Genomic DNA, 15455 nt, shown 5'->3' on the forward strand with positions numbered 1-15455 from the left:
ATGCGATATTGTAATAAATATGTGTGTCATGTAAACACAACTTCTGAGGTCGTTAACAGCCGTTTTGATCGAGAAATGGTATGTAAGAGCAAAGCACGGTGTCGTTTTTCCCACTCCAAATGCATGCTAGCGGTCGAACGCCGTAAGAAAGCAGGTCCGTCTATTTCGCGCTGTTTAAACCAAAAGAGGCCACCGTCGCGTAGAATATAAAAATATCTAAAAAAATATATATATATGAATTTTTTATATTATTTAAAAGTAATATATATTCCTTTACCAAAAATTTGATAATTTTTATAATTTACAATATACATTCAAATAAAATTTTATAAATTATATCATTACGAGATTGTATCGATAAATTCTCTTTGAACAAGTTAACGAAGAAACATAACTTATTCACACTAGAGTATAATATTACAGTACCGTATATAGGAAAATATAATAAATAAATATTATTTATTAGATTTTTGTTCACGAGCTCTTTCAAATTTATTTGGATTTATGAATTAAACAACAGGAAATCCCTCAAATCGATCAAATCAAAAAGATTCTATTAATTATTAATGATTTAGTTTAGTTATTAATTTATTAATTATTACTTATTTTCATAATTAATGTGTGTGTGTGTGTGTGTGTGTGTGTGTGTGCGCGCGCGCGCGTGTGTGTGTAAATATATACCTTTTATTTGTAAACATATTTTTAATAAACATATATATTTTTTTATTTTTTTTAATCATGTACTTTTAATTATGAATTATTTTATTTATTTATATTTTATTATATATCATAACTTTAAGATTAATGTGATGATATACAGAAGAGTAAAGATTGTTGAAATTGCGATAATTTCATGAAATTTTCAGATAGCTGTTGTACATACTTGTGGAATATGTGAAACAATTATTAATGAAGAGAACATTCCGTCTCATGGTTGTGCGGAAGCTTTTCTCCAGTTGTTTATTGATAATAGTTTTAACTTCTATCCAGTAACAGATACAATATATATATATATATATATATATATATATATATATATGCAATATATATATATATTTAATTTTTGTTTCATCATTAAAAAGAATATAGTATTCTACTAAAATTTATATTATTATATGTAGATGATAATCGCATTATTCGACGAAGCCTTGTCGACAACGAAGAAGTTGTCTTGCCGGTTCATGAAAACAATCCAGATAAATAGAAACTTTGATTGAAATCCTAAAAGTAATAAATCCTGCAGTAATAAATCTGTATTTCCTAATGAATTTGATTTTAGGAACTATTGAAATACTTTCGGTATCAAATAAAGAAATCTTACAGGAGAAAAATGAAAATAGATCACTCAATAAAAAAAATAATTGGAGAGCCAACGTAAAGTCGACATTGAATTATGACAACGAAGAATTACTAATTTTATCCGTTCAAGAAAGAAGACCCCTTTGAGATTTTACAATTAGAGCAGCGATGCCAACGGCTAACAAAAAAACTTTGGGATGAAGTGTCTGAAATATTGGGAGGTTAAAAAACAGTAAAAACATTTGTGATTGAAATATTTAAATAAAAATTTCATTTACGGGTAAACTTAGCGAAGAAGAAGCCAAAAAGAAATTTAAAAATTTACATAACGCCTACCGACGGATAATACATTCCGAAAATCATCCCAGTAAATTGGCTAGAGCTCCCCCTACAAAAAAATGGCATCATTATAATTCCATGCAGTTTCTGCAAAACTTATGCTTTATCAAAAAGTAAAAATTAAATATTTTGATTATTTATGTTTTCGAACACCTTCGACTTGTAGTTTTTATATTTTTAGAGGAAAGGCTTCTAATATTGATCTTGATGGTGATATATCCAATAACGAGTCAATAAATAAGTGATGCAACTGGTGATGACAACGATCAATCAGAGTCAGAAGCATCAGATAATTAACACATTAATATTTGTCTTAAATAAAATGCGGTCGGGAAGACGCTCTGGATACTTTAATGTGTTTGAATGATCAATCAGGTTACAGAAATCTTTACTCCTAGGACGTTTAATTGGTCAATCAAACGTCCAGAGCGTCCCAATCGCATCCATAAAGTATAGAATAAGAGCGCACTCACACTTGTCAGAAAAGCAAAAAGCAAAAAAAAATAATAATAATAAATAAATAATAATAAAATAATAATAATAGTAAATAATAATAATAAATTTCAGGTACGCCAATTAAAAGAAAGAAGAACTCGGAACAGCAGTCCAGTGCATTGGAAAGAATTGCCGATTCGTTGAGTCAACCATCAACCCCATTCATATCACCGCTAGCACCAAAGTTTGATGAAATTGATTCAACTTTAGCAGTTATTAGATGCAGATTAAGACAGAGTTGAGTTGAACCAATCAGTTAGATGCTATTCAGCAAATAATGAACCTAACGTATAATATACTTAAAGAACAAAATTAAATCTTATTAATCGTTCCATTTTACTAGTCAGAAATGATGAACCATTAACTAATTGTAAGAAACAGAAGAAACTTTAACAGAAAACAACAACGAAAAAATTAACAATGATGAAATTGCCATATGGAGACATACTGCAGCTTTAATAATTGAAATTGTTTTTTCTATACTGCAATTAATTGGTCGCTGAAAAATTCTCCATTGGTTGACTAGAATACCAAATGTATTCTCTATTGTTCTTCTGGCTCGACTCAACCGATAGTTAAAAATATTTCGCTCGTCATTTAAATTTAGGCAGGGATGGCGCGATATAGGCGATTACGTGGGGCGCTCGCCGCGATCATATGATTGCTATACGCGATGAGTGTAGCAATCAGTGTGTGTGTGTGTGTGTGTGTGTGTGTGTGTGTGTGTGTGTGTGTGTGTGTGTGAGAATGTGCACGCTCACACACACGCACGTGCGCACACACACACTGATCGCGTATAGCAATCAGCTGATCGCGGCGAGCGCCCCACGTAATCGCCTATATCCCTGCCTATCTCTCGTACTCGTTCCGTAATTAGTTAACTATTTTCCTTTATAGTTTATAAAACTCAGCTTCGGGAAAAATTTGCAAAAGGAAAAATCGTCTTAGAATTCATTCAAGAATTTGACATTTTAAAGACAAATGTTTGTTCAGAATATATATATATACAGGGTAGACCATTTTAATCAATACACGCGAATATCTCAGAAACACTGCATTAAATCGAAAAATGTTTCAGATATAAGTTGTACGGCTTGAAGGGGGACATAAGTGGGTACCATTGGTTTGACCTTGGGTGGCGTTGTCAAGGTCAGGGCAAGGTCACTTTGGATTATTTAAATGGAATTCCTTATTTTTTATTACATATTTTTGTAGCTCATCTCGAGAGCTTTACAAAACACTATAATTAAGTTAGTTTTCATTAAGTACTTTCCGAGTTATGAGGCTTGAAATCATTTCTTAATTTTACATAAACCATAAAATATCTTGTAAAATATTTTTTTTTCGATTATCTTACCTTAATACTTTTATGTACAAAATAATGAGAGGAATCAATTGGTGTAAAAAAAACACATAGTTGTTTTTAAGAAAAAATATGGAATTGTTAATTGCAAATTACATATTTTTTCTTCAAAACAACTATGTGTTTTCTTTACACCAATTGATTCCTCTCATTATTTTGTACGTAAAAGTATTAAGGTAAGATAATCGAAAAATGAATATTTTACTAGATATTTTACGGTTTATGTAGAATTAAGAAATTATTTCAAGCCTCATAACTCGAAAAGTACTGAATGAAGAAATACTTCATTATAGTGTTTTAGAAAGCTCTCAAGATAAGCTACAAGAATAAGTAATAAAAAATAGGGGTTCCCATTTAAAAAACGGAAGTTGACCTTCAAATGACCTTGAAAATGACCTTTAATGTCGAATCCAAGGTCACTATTAGATAGCCCCCTTTGTTCCCTACAACTTTTATCGGAATCATTTTCCTTCAAACGTTGATCCTAAAAAGTTATGAGGGTGGAACTTTTAAAATGGGACACCCTGTATATTCATATACGGGGTGTTCTAAAAAGGTATGTCAAAAATTTAAAGAGATATTCCTCACACCTGAAGGATGAAAAACGTTATATGGACATAGGTGCGGAAATGCTTATTTCAGGAGTTATGTTGAAAATACTGTTAGCTGTATTACTTACACAAGGAAGAATTTAGGATTAATTATTGTAGACAACAATCGTTTATTTAGGCTTATTTATATTTGGTTTTAATGTGACATTGAGTATGTTACAATAAATGTTGAAAATGTTCACCATTTTCCTGAATACAAGCAGTGACACGTCGACGCATCGATTGATGGATACGTTCAAAAATGCCACCAGTGCGTGATATACAAGATCTTCGTGACCGTATCACTGCAGGTTGCGAGACAATCCGCTGTACGCCAGGCATTTTTGAACGTGTCCGTGAATCGATGCGTCGACGTGTCACTGCTTGTATTTATGAAAATGGTGAACAATTTCAACATTTATTGTAACATATTCAAGGTCACATTAAAACCAAATGTAAATAAGCCTAATTAAACGATTGTCGTCTACAATAATTAATCCTAAATTTTTCCTTGTGTAAGTAATACAGCTAACAGTATTTTCAACATAACTCCTGAAATAAGCATTTCCACACCTATGTCCATATAACACTTTCTCATCCTTCAGGTGTGAGGAATATCTCCTTAAATTTTTGACACACCTTTTTAGAACACCCTGTATATACTGATATATGTAATATGTAATCATGCGTCATCAAAGCGCATGCGTAGAAAAACATACCCTATGTACCAATTTGTACCTAAAATCGTAGACGTCTTATCACAGACGTCTATACAGGGCGATACCGAAAAACCTTCCGTCTGTAAAATGACGTATTCTTGACACCATTCTAAGACAATTTTTCCTTTACCAAAATTTGATTTGAAGCGTAGTTTTTGAATTATGAGCAAAAATAGTTAGTAAATCACGCGGGGAGCGTCCGAAATGGCCACGTTCGAAATGGCCACGGATAAATTTGCCCACGTTCGAAACGGCCACGTTCGAAACGGCCACGTTCGAAACGGCCACGTTCGTAATGGCCACTCGTTCGTAATGGCCACGTTCGAAACGGGCACGTTCGGAACGGCCACGTTCTAAACGGCCACGTTCGGAACGACCACGTTCGGAACGGCCACGTTCGGAACGGCCACGTTCGGAACGGCCACGTTCGGAACGGCCACGTTCGAAATGGCCACGGATAAATTTGACCACGTTCGTAATGGCCACGTTCGAAACGGCCACGTTCGTAATGGCTACTCGTTCGTAATGGCCACGTTCGAAACGGCCACGTTCGGAATGGCCACGGGAAATATTGAATAAAGTTCGATTTGACCACGTTCGTAACGGCCACGTTCGGAACGGCCACGTTTGAATCGGCCACACGTTCGAAATGGCTGGGAGGGTCCCGTTAGCGCACGGTGCGATAGCGCACCAACCCGATAGCACACGAAAAATTGACACAATTCCCGATAGCGCACCAACCCGATAGCACACGTCCCGATAGCACACAAAGTAAATCGCGCACAATCCCGATAGCGCACGGGTTCACTTTGCAACTTTTCACGCGAAGCGAGGGGGACGGGATGGGTGCGGGAGAGGGGGCGGAAAGCCCCTCCTTGCACCCCCCCCGTTGTGTGTGTGTGTGTGTGTGTGTGTGTGTGAGAGAGAGAGTGCGTGTGTGAGGGGATAGTGCTTCCAACATTTCGTGGCCATTCCGTGGCCATTCCGAACGTGGCCGTTTCGAACGTGGCCGTTTCGAACGTGGCCGTTCCGAACGTGGCCATTACGAACGTGGCCGTTTCGAACGTGGCCATTACGAACGAGTGGCCATTACGAACGTGGTCGTTTCGAACGTGGCCGTTTCGAACGTAGCCATTTCGAACGTGGTCAAATTTATCCGTGGCCATTTCGAACGTGGCCGTTCCGAACGTGGCCGTTCCGAACGTGGCCGTTCCGAACGTGGCCGTTTCGAACGTGGCTATTACGAACGAGTGGCCATTACGAACGTGGCCGTTTCGAACGTGGTCAAATTTATCCGTGGCTGTTTCGAACGTGGCCGTTCCGAACGTGGCCGTTTAGAACGTAGCCGTTCCGAACGAGTGGCCGTTATGAACGTGGCCGTTTCGAACGTGGTCAAATTTATCCGTGGCCATTTCGAACGTGGCCAAATTATATCCACTCAATCACGCGTCGGGTACGGAAGACAGGCAGGAGCGACGCGGTGTGCCGCGAGCGCGGGCGCAGCTGACCGCCCGACGGGTGATTACCACCGCATGAGTCGCTAACTATTTTATCTTATAACATAAAATTATGCTTTAAATAAAATTTTGGTCAAGAAGAAAATATCTTAGAATTACGTCAGAAATACGTGTTCCTTAAAATAACGTTATTTCAATAATGAAAAGTTGTTCCGGATCGCCGGCCGTCCGACGTTGCAATCAGCTGATTGCTACACGCGATGTGTGTATGGCGGAGTGTGTGCGTAAGAGAGAGAGAGAGAGAGAGAGAGAGAGAGGGAGAGAGAGAAAGAGAGAGAGAGGGAGAGAGGAAGGGTAGGAGGGACAGACATTCATACACACTCACGCACTTTTTTTCTCGCTCTCTTTTACGCAACACTCATACACTCTCTCATTCAGTCTCTCACTCACACTCTCTCGATCACTCACTCACTCACTCACCTGCTTACTCACTTGCTCACTCACCTTGTAGCAGCGTAGCGAATCTTCATGCTATGTATTGTTGTTATCTGCTGCACGGTTATGATTGCTAGAGATGCGCGACACATCGAAATTTTTTCGATTATTAGTCTCACACTCGATTGACACAATACAGATTACGCGATAACGAGTTTACTGTTTATTCACTCACTATCGATTTATCGATACCAAAAATTACTTTCAAAGAAACGCGAATGCAAACAGCACATGACTCGACGCGAAGCGACGGACCGCGGAGACTGCGCGACCACAAGAGTTATGTTGCCAGAAACGCGACACGCGACATCTAACAAACGACTTGCGCGTGGCGCGTGATTGACGCGAGATAAAACGAACGATCGGCTAAAACCTTCGCATTGCGAATGCGGTAGAAAACATGAAACGTATAATGACATACTTAAAAAATTAATTATTTATTATAAATAACTATTTCTAATTATAATAAATAATTATTATTTTAAAAAGCATGTGTTATACGTTATTACGTTTTCGAAATTATTGCATTCACGATGCGAAGATTTAAGTCAATCGCAAGAATAATGTAATTAAAATTACATTTGGAAAAATTTATTTTTATTCTGCTCACAATGAAATGTTCCAACGTGAAAATGTATTGGTCGCTCTGAAAAGAGCGGATTGACTAAAAAAAATTTTAAAGCAGATGCTCAAAATGCCCGCCATCCATCCTAATGCAAGCTCTCATGCGTTTTAATAAGTTTCTTTCGACGTTTTCCATTATTTCTTCGTCAATATTCCAAATAGCGAATCGTAATCTTGTCTCCAGATCTTCAATATCTTCGGGAAGCGTTTTATAAATTACTTCCTTGCAGTATCCCCATAAGAAAAAATCTAGAGGATTGAGATCCGGAGATCTTGCGGGCCAACGTATCGAGCCGTACCGACCCATCCAGCGTCCGGGAAAATTCTCGTTTAAGTAATTCGTAACGATCCTGGCGTTGTGTGGCCCAGCACCGTCTTGTTGGAAGATAATATCGTTTCTTTCAAATAATGGCACATCTTCTAAGAAATGTGGTAGATTTTCTGTTAATAAATCGACGTAGGTTCTTCCAGTTAAAATATCTGGAAGAATAACTGCACCAAGTATTTCAGTGCCCATTATTCCAGCCCATACATTAATCTTCCAACGAGTTTGAAAATTTCGAAATCGCGTGACTCTGGGATTTTCTTCGCTCCAAAAGTGCATATTATGCACATTAAAAATTCCTTCTTGTGTGAATAGCGATTCATCGCTGAATATCACACGAGAGGAATATCTGGGATCTCGATCGACGTTTCGCAGAAAATTTTCGCAAAACGTTCGTCTTGCAGGGTAATCTACTGGTCGTAAATGCTGCACGCGTGTATAATGAAACGCGTGCAACTTTTCTTCTTTTAATATTCTTTGTACGGTTGTATAGGATAAATCATGTTCTCGAGCAACTACCCGAATACTTGTTTCGGGATTATCCTCGAAAGTACGTATGACTCTCTCCGTGTTCCGTACATTTCTAACATCGCGATTTCTCCCAGCGTCGTGTTTGTTCGGCAGGACACTGCCAGTATCATACAGTCTTTGAGCTGCTTCAAGTATGACGTAACCCGATGGATGTCTTTGGTTTGGATATAATTCGGCGTATCTTCTTGCAGCAGGGTTTTGTTGCCCGTGACACTCGCCAAGTGCCATCAGCATGTCATAATATTCTTGACTTGTGTACGCTGCCATATCTTCTTCGCGCTTATTGATAATCGCTGATAATCGCAGGCTTATTGATTGCATCATCGATCGTGCGTCTAATTTATACGATCTTTGCTGGGGGTCTATGCCCCTCCTCGCCTTCCGCGACCAATCGCGAATGTCGCGGACGCTAATTAGTGATTGGTCGCGAGAGGCGAGGAGGGGCATAGACCCCCAGCGAAGATCGTATAAATTAGACGCACGATCGATGATGCAATCAACGCATGAGAGCTTGCATTAGGATGGATGGCGGGCATTTTGAGCATCTGCTTTAAAATTTTTTTTAGTCAATCCGCTCTTTTCAGAGCGACCAATACGTTTTCACGTTGGAACATTTCATTGTGAGCAGAATAAAAATAAATTTTTCCAAATGTAATTTTAATTACATTATTCTTGCGATTGACTTAAATCTTCGCATCGTGAATGCAATAATTTCGAAAACGTAATAACGTATAACACATGCTTTTTAAAATAATAATTATTTATTATAATTAGAAATAGTTATTTATAATAAATAATTAATTTTTTAAGTATGTCATTATACGTTTCATGTTTTCTACCGCATTCGCAATGCGAAGGTTTTAGCCGATCGTTCGTTTTATCTCGCGTCAATCACGCGCCACGCGCAAGTCGTTTGTTAGATGTCGCGTGTCGCGTTTCTGGCAACATAACTCTTGTGGTCGCGCAGTCTCCGCGGTCCGTCGCTTCGCGTCGAGTTATGTGCTGTTTGCATTCGCGTTTCTTTGAAAGTAATTTTTGGTATCGATAAATCGATAGTGAGTGAATAAACAGTAAACTCGTTATCGCGTAATCTGTATTGTGTCAATCGAGTGTGAGACTAATAATCGAAAAAATTTCGATGTGTCGCGCATCTCTAGCAATCATAACCGTGCAGCAGATAACAACAATACATAGCATGAAGATTCGCTACGCTGCTACAAGGTGAGTGAGCAAGTGAGTAAGCAGGTGAGTGAGTGAGTGAGTGACCGAGAGAGTGTGAGTGAGAGACTGAATGAGAGAGTGTATGAGTGTTGCGTGAAAGAGAGCGAGAAAAAAAGTGCGTGCGTGTGTATGAATGTCTGTCCCTCCTACCCTCCCTCTCTCCCTCTCTCAATCTTTCTCTCTCTCCCTCTCTCTCTCTCTCTCTCTCTCTCTCTTACGCACACACTCCGCCATACACACATCGCGTGTAGCAATCAGCTGATTGCAACGTCGGACGGCCGGCGATCCAGAACAACTTTTCATTATTAAAATAACGTTATTTTAAGGAACACGTATTTCTGACGTAATTCTAAGACATTTTCTTCTTTACCAAAATTTTATTTAAAGCATAAATTTATGTTGTAAGATAAAATAGTTAGCGACTCATGCGGTGGTAATCACCCGTCGGGCGGTCAGCTGCGCCCGCGCTCGCGGCACGCCGCGCCGCTCCTGCCTGCCTTCCGTACCCGACGCGTGATTTACTATTTTTGCTCATAATTCAAAAACTACGCTTCAAATCAAATTTTGGTAAAGGAAAAATTGTCTTAGGATGGTGTCAGGAATACGTCATTTTACAGACGGAAGGTTTTTCGGGATCGCCCTGTATAAATTCGCATTTGCATAAGTGTAATTTCGAAGCTTCGAAGCTTCGAAGTTAATTTCAAAATTCGAAGCTTCGAAGCTTCGAAAACACCTCAAACTTCGAAACTTCGAATTCTTTCGAATCTTTGAAGTTGTCAAAAGTAACAGCCCTACTTTCTAGCCTCTCGTGGCAGAAAGCAGTAATGCAACAAGACTAACGGGCGCCCGCTTTTTGTGAATGTTATACTTGCATATATACATATAGGGTGATTCAAAATAACCCTATTGTCCGTGAAATGACACATTCTTGAGTCAATTCTAAGGCGATTTTTCCTTTGGCAAAATTTCGTCCGACGCTTAGTTTTTGAATTATTAAAGGAAGTAATTAACTTATATCAGGTCGGATACAGGAGGCAGGCAAGGGTGGCGCGATTCACCGTCAGACGCGGGTGCTTACGCGGGGCGCCTGCTGCGATCATCTGATCGCTACATACACACACATGCGAATACATACATTCTCATTCTCTCTCTCTCTCTCTCTGCCTCTCTCTCTTTCTCTCTCTTCCTCCCTCACTCTCTCTCTCTCTCATTTGCTTACTCACTTGAAGTTAATATTACTCTTACTTAAATTATTATTTACTTTTTATTATTATACATTTTCACTTTAATTATTATTATTTTTTTATATTGTTTTTTTTTACGGGAGAGGGGAAAATGCATTTTATGCATACTCACAGGCCTGTCCGGTGAGTTATGTGGGACTCGAGTACCAAGTTGAATTACCAACTCGATACTTCCTACCAACTAAAAACCCTTCTCTTTCACGAATTTTCTCTAACACTGTTTATTTGACATCCCGAAGTCTGTTTTCACACAACACCAAAGAATAGTTATTATTACCTTGTTCGATGCATTGCTGTAATTTCTTGAGAAATGAATTTTCGGACAAATCGTACTTTCACTCAAATTGAACGTAGATATCACGTTCTAAGGGACAGAGATTCACTCTAAATAATTAATCGAAAGTTCTTTTTTGTTTTATAAACTGTATTCTTTTATAAACTTCAACATACGTAATCACATTCATTCACTCACTGAGATGAAAAATTTACTAATGACTCTATCACAAATCACTATCAATCACTGTCGAATAATCACTGTTGGCAATTAAAAACCACTCGAGTAAAGAAACACACGCGCACATACATTATTACACGACGCAACGACGCGACAACGCGACGATATTTACCCGGCGACAGCAAATAGTTTTTGGTTACGGTAAGTTACGGTAGGTTAAGGTACTAACAGCGCTGTCGAACGTGAACATGTGTTTGATTGAAAAATTAAGCCGACGGCACACAGTACGATTTTTCGTACTGGATTTGATAAGATTTAGTAAAATACTAAAAATGCACCAATCAGAATGCAGCATTTCTAATATTTTACTAAATCTTATCAAATCCAGTACGAAAAATTGTACCGTGTGCCGTAGGCTTAAGGGGGGAGAGTCATGTAAACGTACGTTTCTTTAAGATTTTTTTATAAAGAAATGGAAAAGTTTATTGAATTAACATAAAGCATATCTCAAAATATACGATGTAAAGTATATCGACAAATTTTTTTAGACTAAAATATTTCAAAATGGCGGCGCCACAGCTGCTGGAAGTCGGCACCTCAGATTTGCGCCGTGCAGCCTACAGGTCTCAAATCTCAACTAAAATCAAAAAATCAAATTTTTATCGTTAAAATACATTAATACGCTTTGCATGACGGAGAGAAAAAAAAAAAAATTAAAAATTCAGGACCATTTTGAAAAAAAAAATCACTTATTTTTGTATAAACAATCGGTAAAAAACAAAATAAGTACTGTTATATTTGTTTTTTACCGATTGTTTATACAAAAATAAGTGATTTTTTTTTTCAAAATGGTCCTGAATTTTTAATTAATTAATTTTTTTTTTCTCTCCGTCATGCAAAGCGTATTAATGTATTTTAACGATAAAAATTTGATTTTTTGATTTTAGTTGAGATTTGAGACCTGTAGGCTGCACGGCGCAAATCTGAGGTGCCGACTTCCAGCAGCTGTGGCGCCGCCATTTTGAAATATTTTAGTCTAAAAAAATTTGTCGATATACTTTACATCGTATATTTTGAGATATGATTTATGTTAATTCAATAAACTTTTCCATTTCTTTATAAAAAAATCTTAAAAAACGTACGTTTACATGACTCTCCCCCCTTAATTTTTCAATCAAACACATGTTCACGTTCGACAGCGCTGTTAGTACCTTAACCTACCGTAACTTACCATAACCAAAAACTATTTGCTGTCGCCGGGTAAATATCGTCGCGTTGTCGCGTCGTTGCGTCGTGTAATAACGTATGTGCGCGTGTGTTTCTTTACTCGAGTGGTTTTTAATTGCCAACAGTGATTATTCGACAGTGATTGATAGTGATTTGTGATAGAGTCATTAGTAAATTTTTCATCTCAGTGAGTGAATGAATGTGATTACGTATGTTGAAGTTTATAAAAGAATACAGTTTATAAAACAAAAAAGAACTTTCGATTAATTATTTAGAGTGAATCTCTGTCCCTTAGAACGTGATATCTACGTTCAATTTGAGTGAAAGTACGATTTGTCGGAAAATTCATTTCTCAAGAAATTACAGTAATGCATCGAACAAGGTAATAATAACTATTCTTTGGTGTTGTGTGAAAACAGACTTCGAGATGTCAAATAAACAGTGTTAGAGAAAATTCGCGAAAGAGAGAGGTTTTTAGTGGGTAGGGAGTATCGAGTTGGTAATTCGACTTGGTACTCGAGTCCCATATACATAACTCACCGGACCGGCCTGTGAGTATGCATAAAATGCATTTTCCCTTCTCCCGTAAAAAAGAAACCAATATAAAAAAATAATAATTAAAGTGAAAATGTATAATAATAAAAAGTAAATAATAATTTAAGTAAGAGTAATAATAACTTCAAGTGAGTAAGCAAATGAGAGAGAGAGAGAGTGAGGGAGGAAGAGAGAGAAAGAGAGAGAGGCAGAGAGAGAGAGAGAGAGAGAGAGAATGAGAATGTATGTATTCGCATGTGTGTGTATGTAGCGATCAGATGATCGCAGCAGGCGCCCCGCGTAAGCACCCGCGTCTGATGGTGAATCGCGCCACCCTTGCCTGCCTCTTGTATCCGACCTGTTATAAGTTAATTACTTCCTTTAATAATTCAAAAACTAAGCGTCGGACGAAATTTTGCCAAAGGAAAAATCGCCTTAGAATTGACTCAAGAATGTGTCATTTCACGGACAATAGGGTTATTTTGAATCACCCTGTATGTGTATATATATGTTTAAATTATAGTTAAAATATAGTTAAAATTATATATGCGATTAAATAGTATATATTGATGAATAATAACAGTAAGATTATATAGATAATAGGGTGAACAAATCTATAATATGTAAGACACGGGTGCCTATTAAATTTGATAATTTGTTGCTTTCTCATATTATCAATACTTCATATATCATGTTAGCGAGGTAGAGAGGTAGTATGATGTCACTTTTGTTTTGATTATTTTTTAGCAACCATAATCATAGTTTCACCCATACAGCACAACAAGATTGCAGAAACAATGTTTTATCGCAATATTGCAACGTTGCATAAACGTTATAAAATGTTGCTGCAAGATTACAACAAGGTTGCAGCAACTGTAAAATGTCCTCTTTCAGAAATATTAATACGCAACGTTGTAACAATATTGCACTAAAATATATATGTAATATTACTTTAGAAATGTGTCAGTATACGATCGGATTGAATTTTTTGTGTCTAATATTTTTCGCGTGAATTTATGTACATTTTTCCTTTAGCAAACTATCCGCTGTTATTATCGGTCTTAAAACGCATTTCAAGCTGAAGCTAGAACAGCAATCACATAAAATTTAATTTATAATTGTACTATTTTAGCTTTAGCTTGAGATTGCATTTTAAGACCGACAGTAACGGCGAGTTTGCTAAGGGAAAAGTAATGTATATAAATTCACGCGAAAAGTATTAGGCACAAAAAATTCAGTCCAATCATATATTGGCATATTTTCTATTTGATGATTGATATAATAGAATTTCCGAATAAATATTATTTTTTACATCAAATACAAATCTTCATTTATCTCTTTAGACACATAAAAAACTATATAAAAAATATATTTTATAAAAATGTGTATGTACATTTTGTTCGAAGTGTTCTTGCATCTTACAGCAGTTTCATCTCAAGAAGTTCGATGGTAAGAACTTTCAGCTATGGAAGTACCAAATGGAAATTATCTTTAGAGCCGAAACAGGCATGTTTGATCTAATGAACGGCGTCACAGCACGTCCAGCAGAAACGGACGTTGCGGCGAGAGCAGCATGGGATTCCTTAAATATAAAAGCAATGTTGCTTGTCTTATTGGGAATGGAGTATGAACAGCTCCAGATAGTAGTTACATGTCAGACAGACCCGGAAATGTGGACTCGGCTGAAGGCAGCTCACGAGCAAAGATCGGCAGTGAACAAGGTAAGACTGATGGCAGAGAACGAGATGTTAGCGCTTACGTCTGTCGTAGTCATGGACATAAAGTAAGACAGAGAAAAACGTATACGTAAGTAGCATATATATTTTTCTCTGCCTTATTTTACGTCTATGACTACGACAGACGTAAGCGCTAACATCTCGTTCTCTGCCATCAGTCTAACGCTGAAACAAAGGTTTTTCAATTACAAGATGACAGACACTGATTCAATCGCGCAGCATGTAAGTAAAGTTGAAGAGATAGCGCAAGCGCTGTCAGATGTTGGTGAGCCGGTAAAAGACGTCGACAAGATGGCAAAATTACTAGGAGGATTACCACCTAAATACAATGCATTCGTGACAGCCTAGAATTCTTACGATGAAACCAACCAGACGTTCGATAATTTGACAGCACGATTGTTGAAAAAAGAACAAAAACTAACACAATCGGAGGATATGGCAACAGCATTTGCAGCAATTAAAATTAAAAACAAGCAAGCAAGTTCGTCAAAACCGAAGAAGAATGAATCACAAAAGGATAAACGGAATATTGAGTGCTTCTATTGCAAGAAAAAGGGACATTACAAATCGGATTGTCGATTAAGAATAGCGAAGTAAAAGGAAAGTGAAGAAAAAGAAATTAAGTGAAGAAAAGAACCATCGAGCTCTATGTATTGAAACAAAGAATTTATTAGACACAAACAATGAATACGATTGGTTGGCTGACAGTGCCGCTTCAAAGCATATGTCGCATCGAGAAGAGTGGTTTACTGAAATAAAGAAAAGCATAAACGAGTGTACAGTCCAAATAGGAGATAATTCT

The 15455-nt window shown here is 37.3% G+C and overlaps 1 pseudogene; it reads left to right on the forward strand.

Annotated features, from left to right (window-relative positions):
* The first annotated feature begins 809 nt into the window (after positions 1 to 809).
* On the forward strand, positions 810 to 2449 carry LOC145961779 (uncharacterized; annotated as a pseudogene).
* Positions 2450 to 15455: the final 13006 nt, after the last annotated feature.

Source organism: Camponotus vicinus, unplaced genomic scaffold (assembly GCF_025532165.1).
Source record: "Camponotus vicinus isolate PSW18456_S1 unplaced genomic scaffold, iyCamVici1.0 SCAF_11, whole genome shotgun sequence".
NCBI lineage: Eukaryota > Metazoa > Arthropoda > Insecta > Hymenoptera > Formicidae > Camponotus > Camponotus vicinus.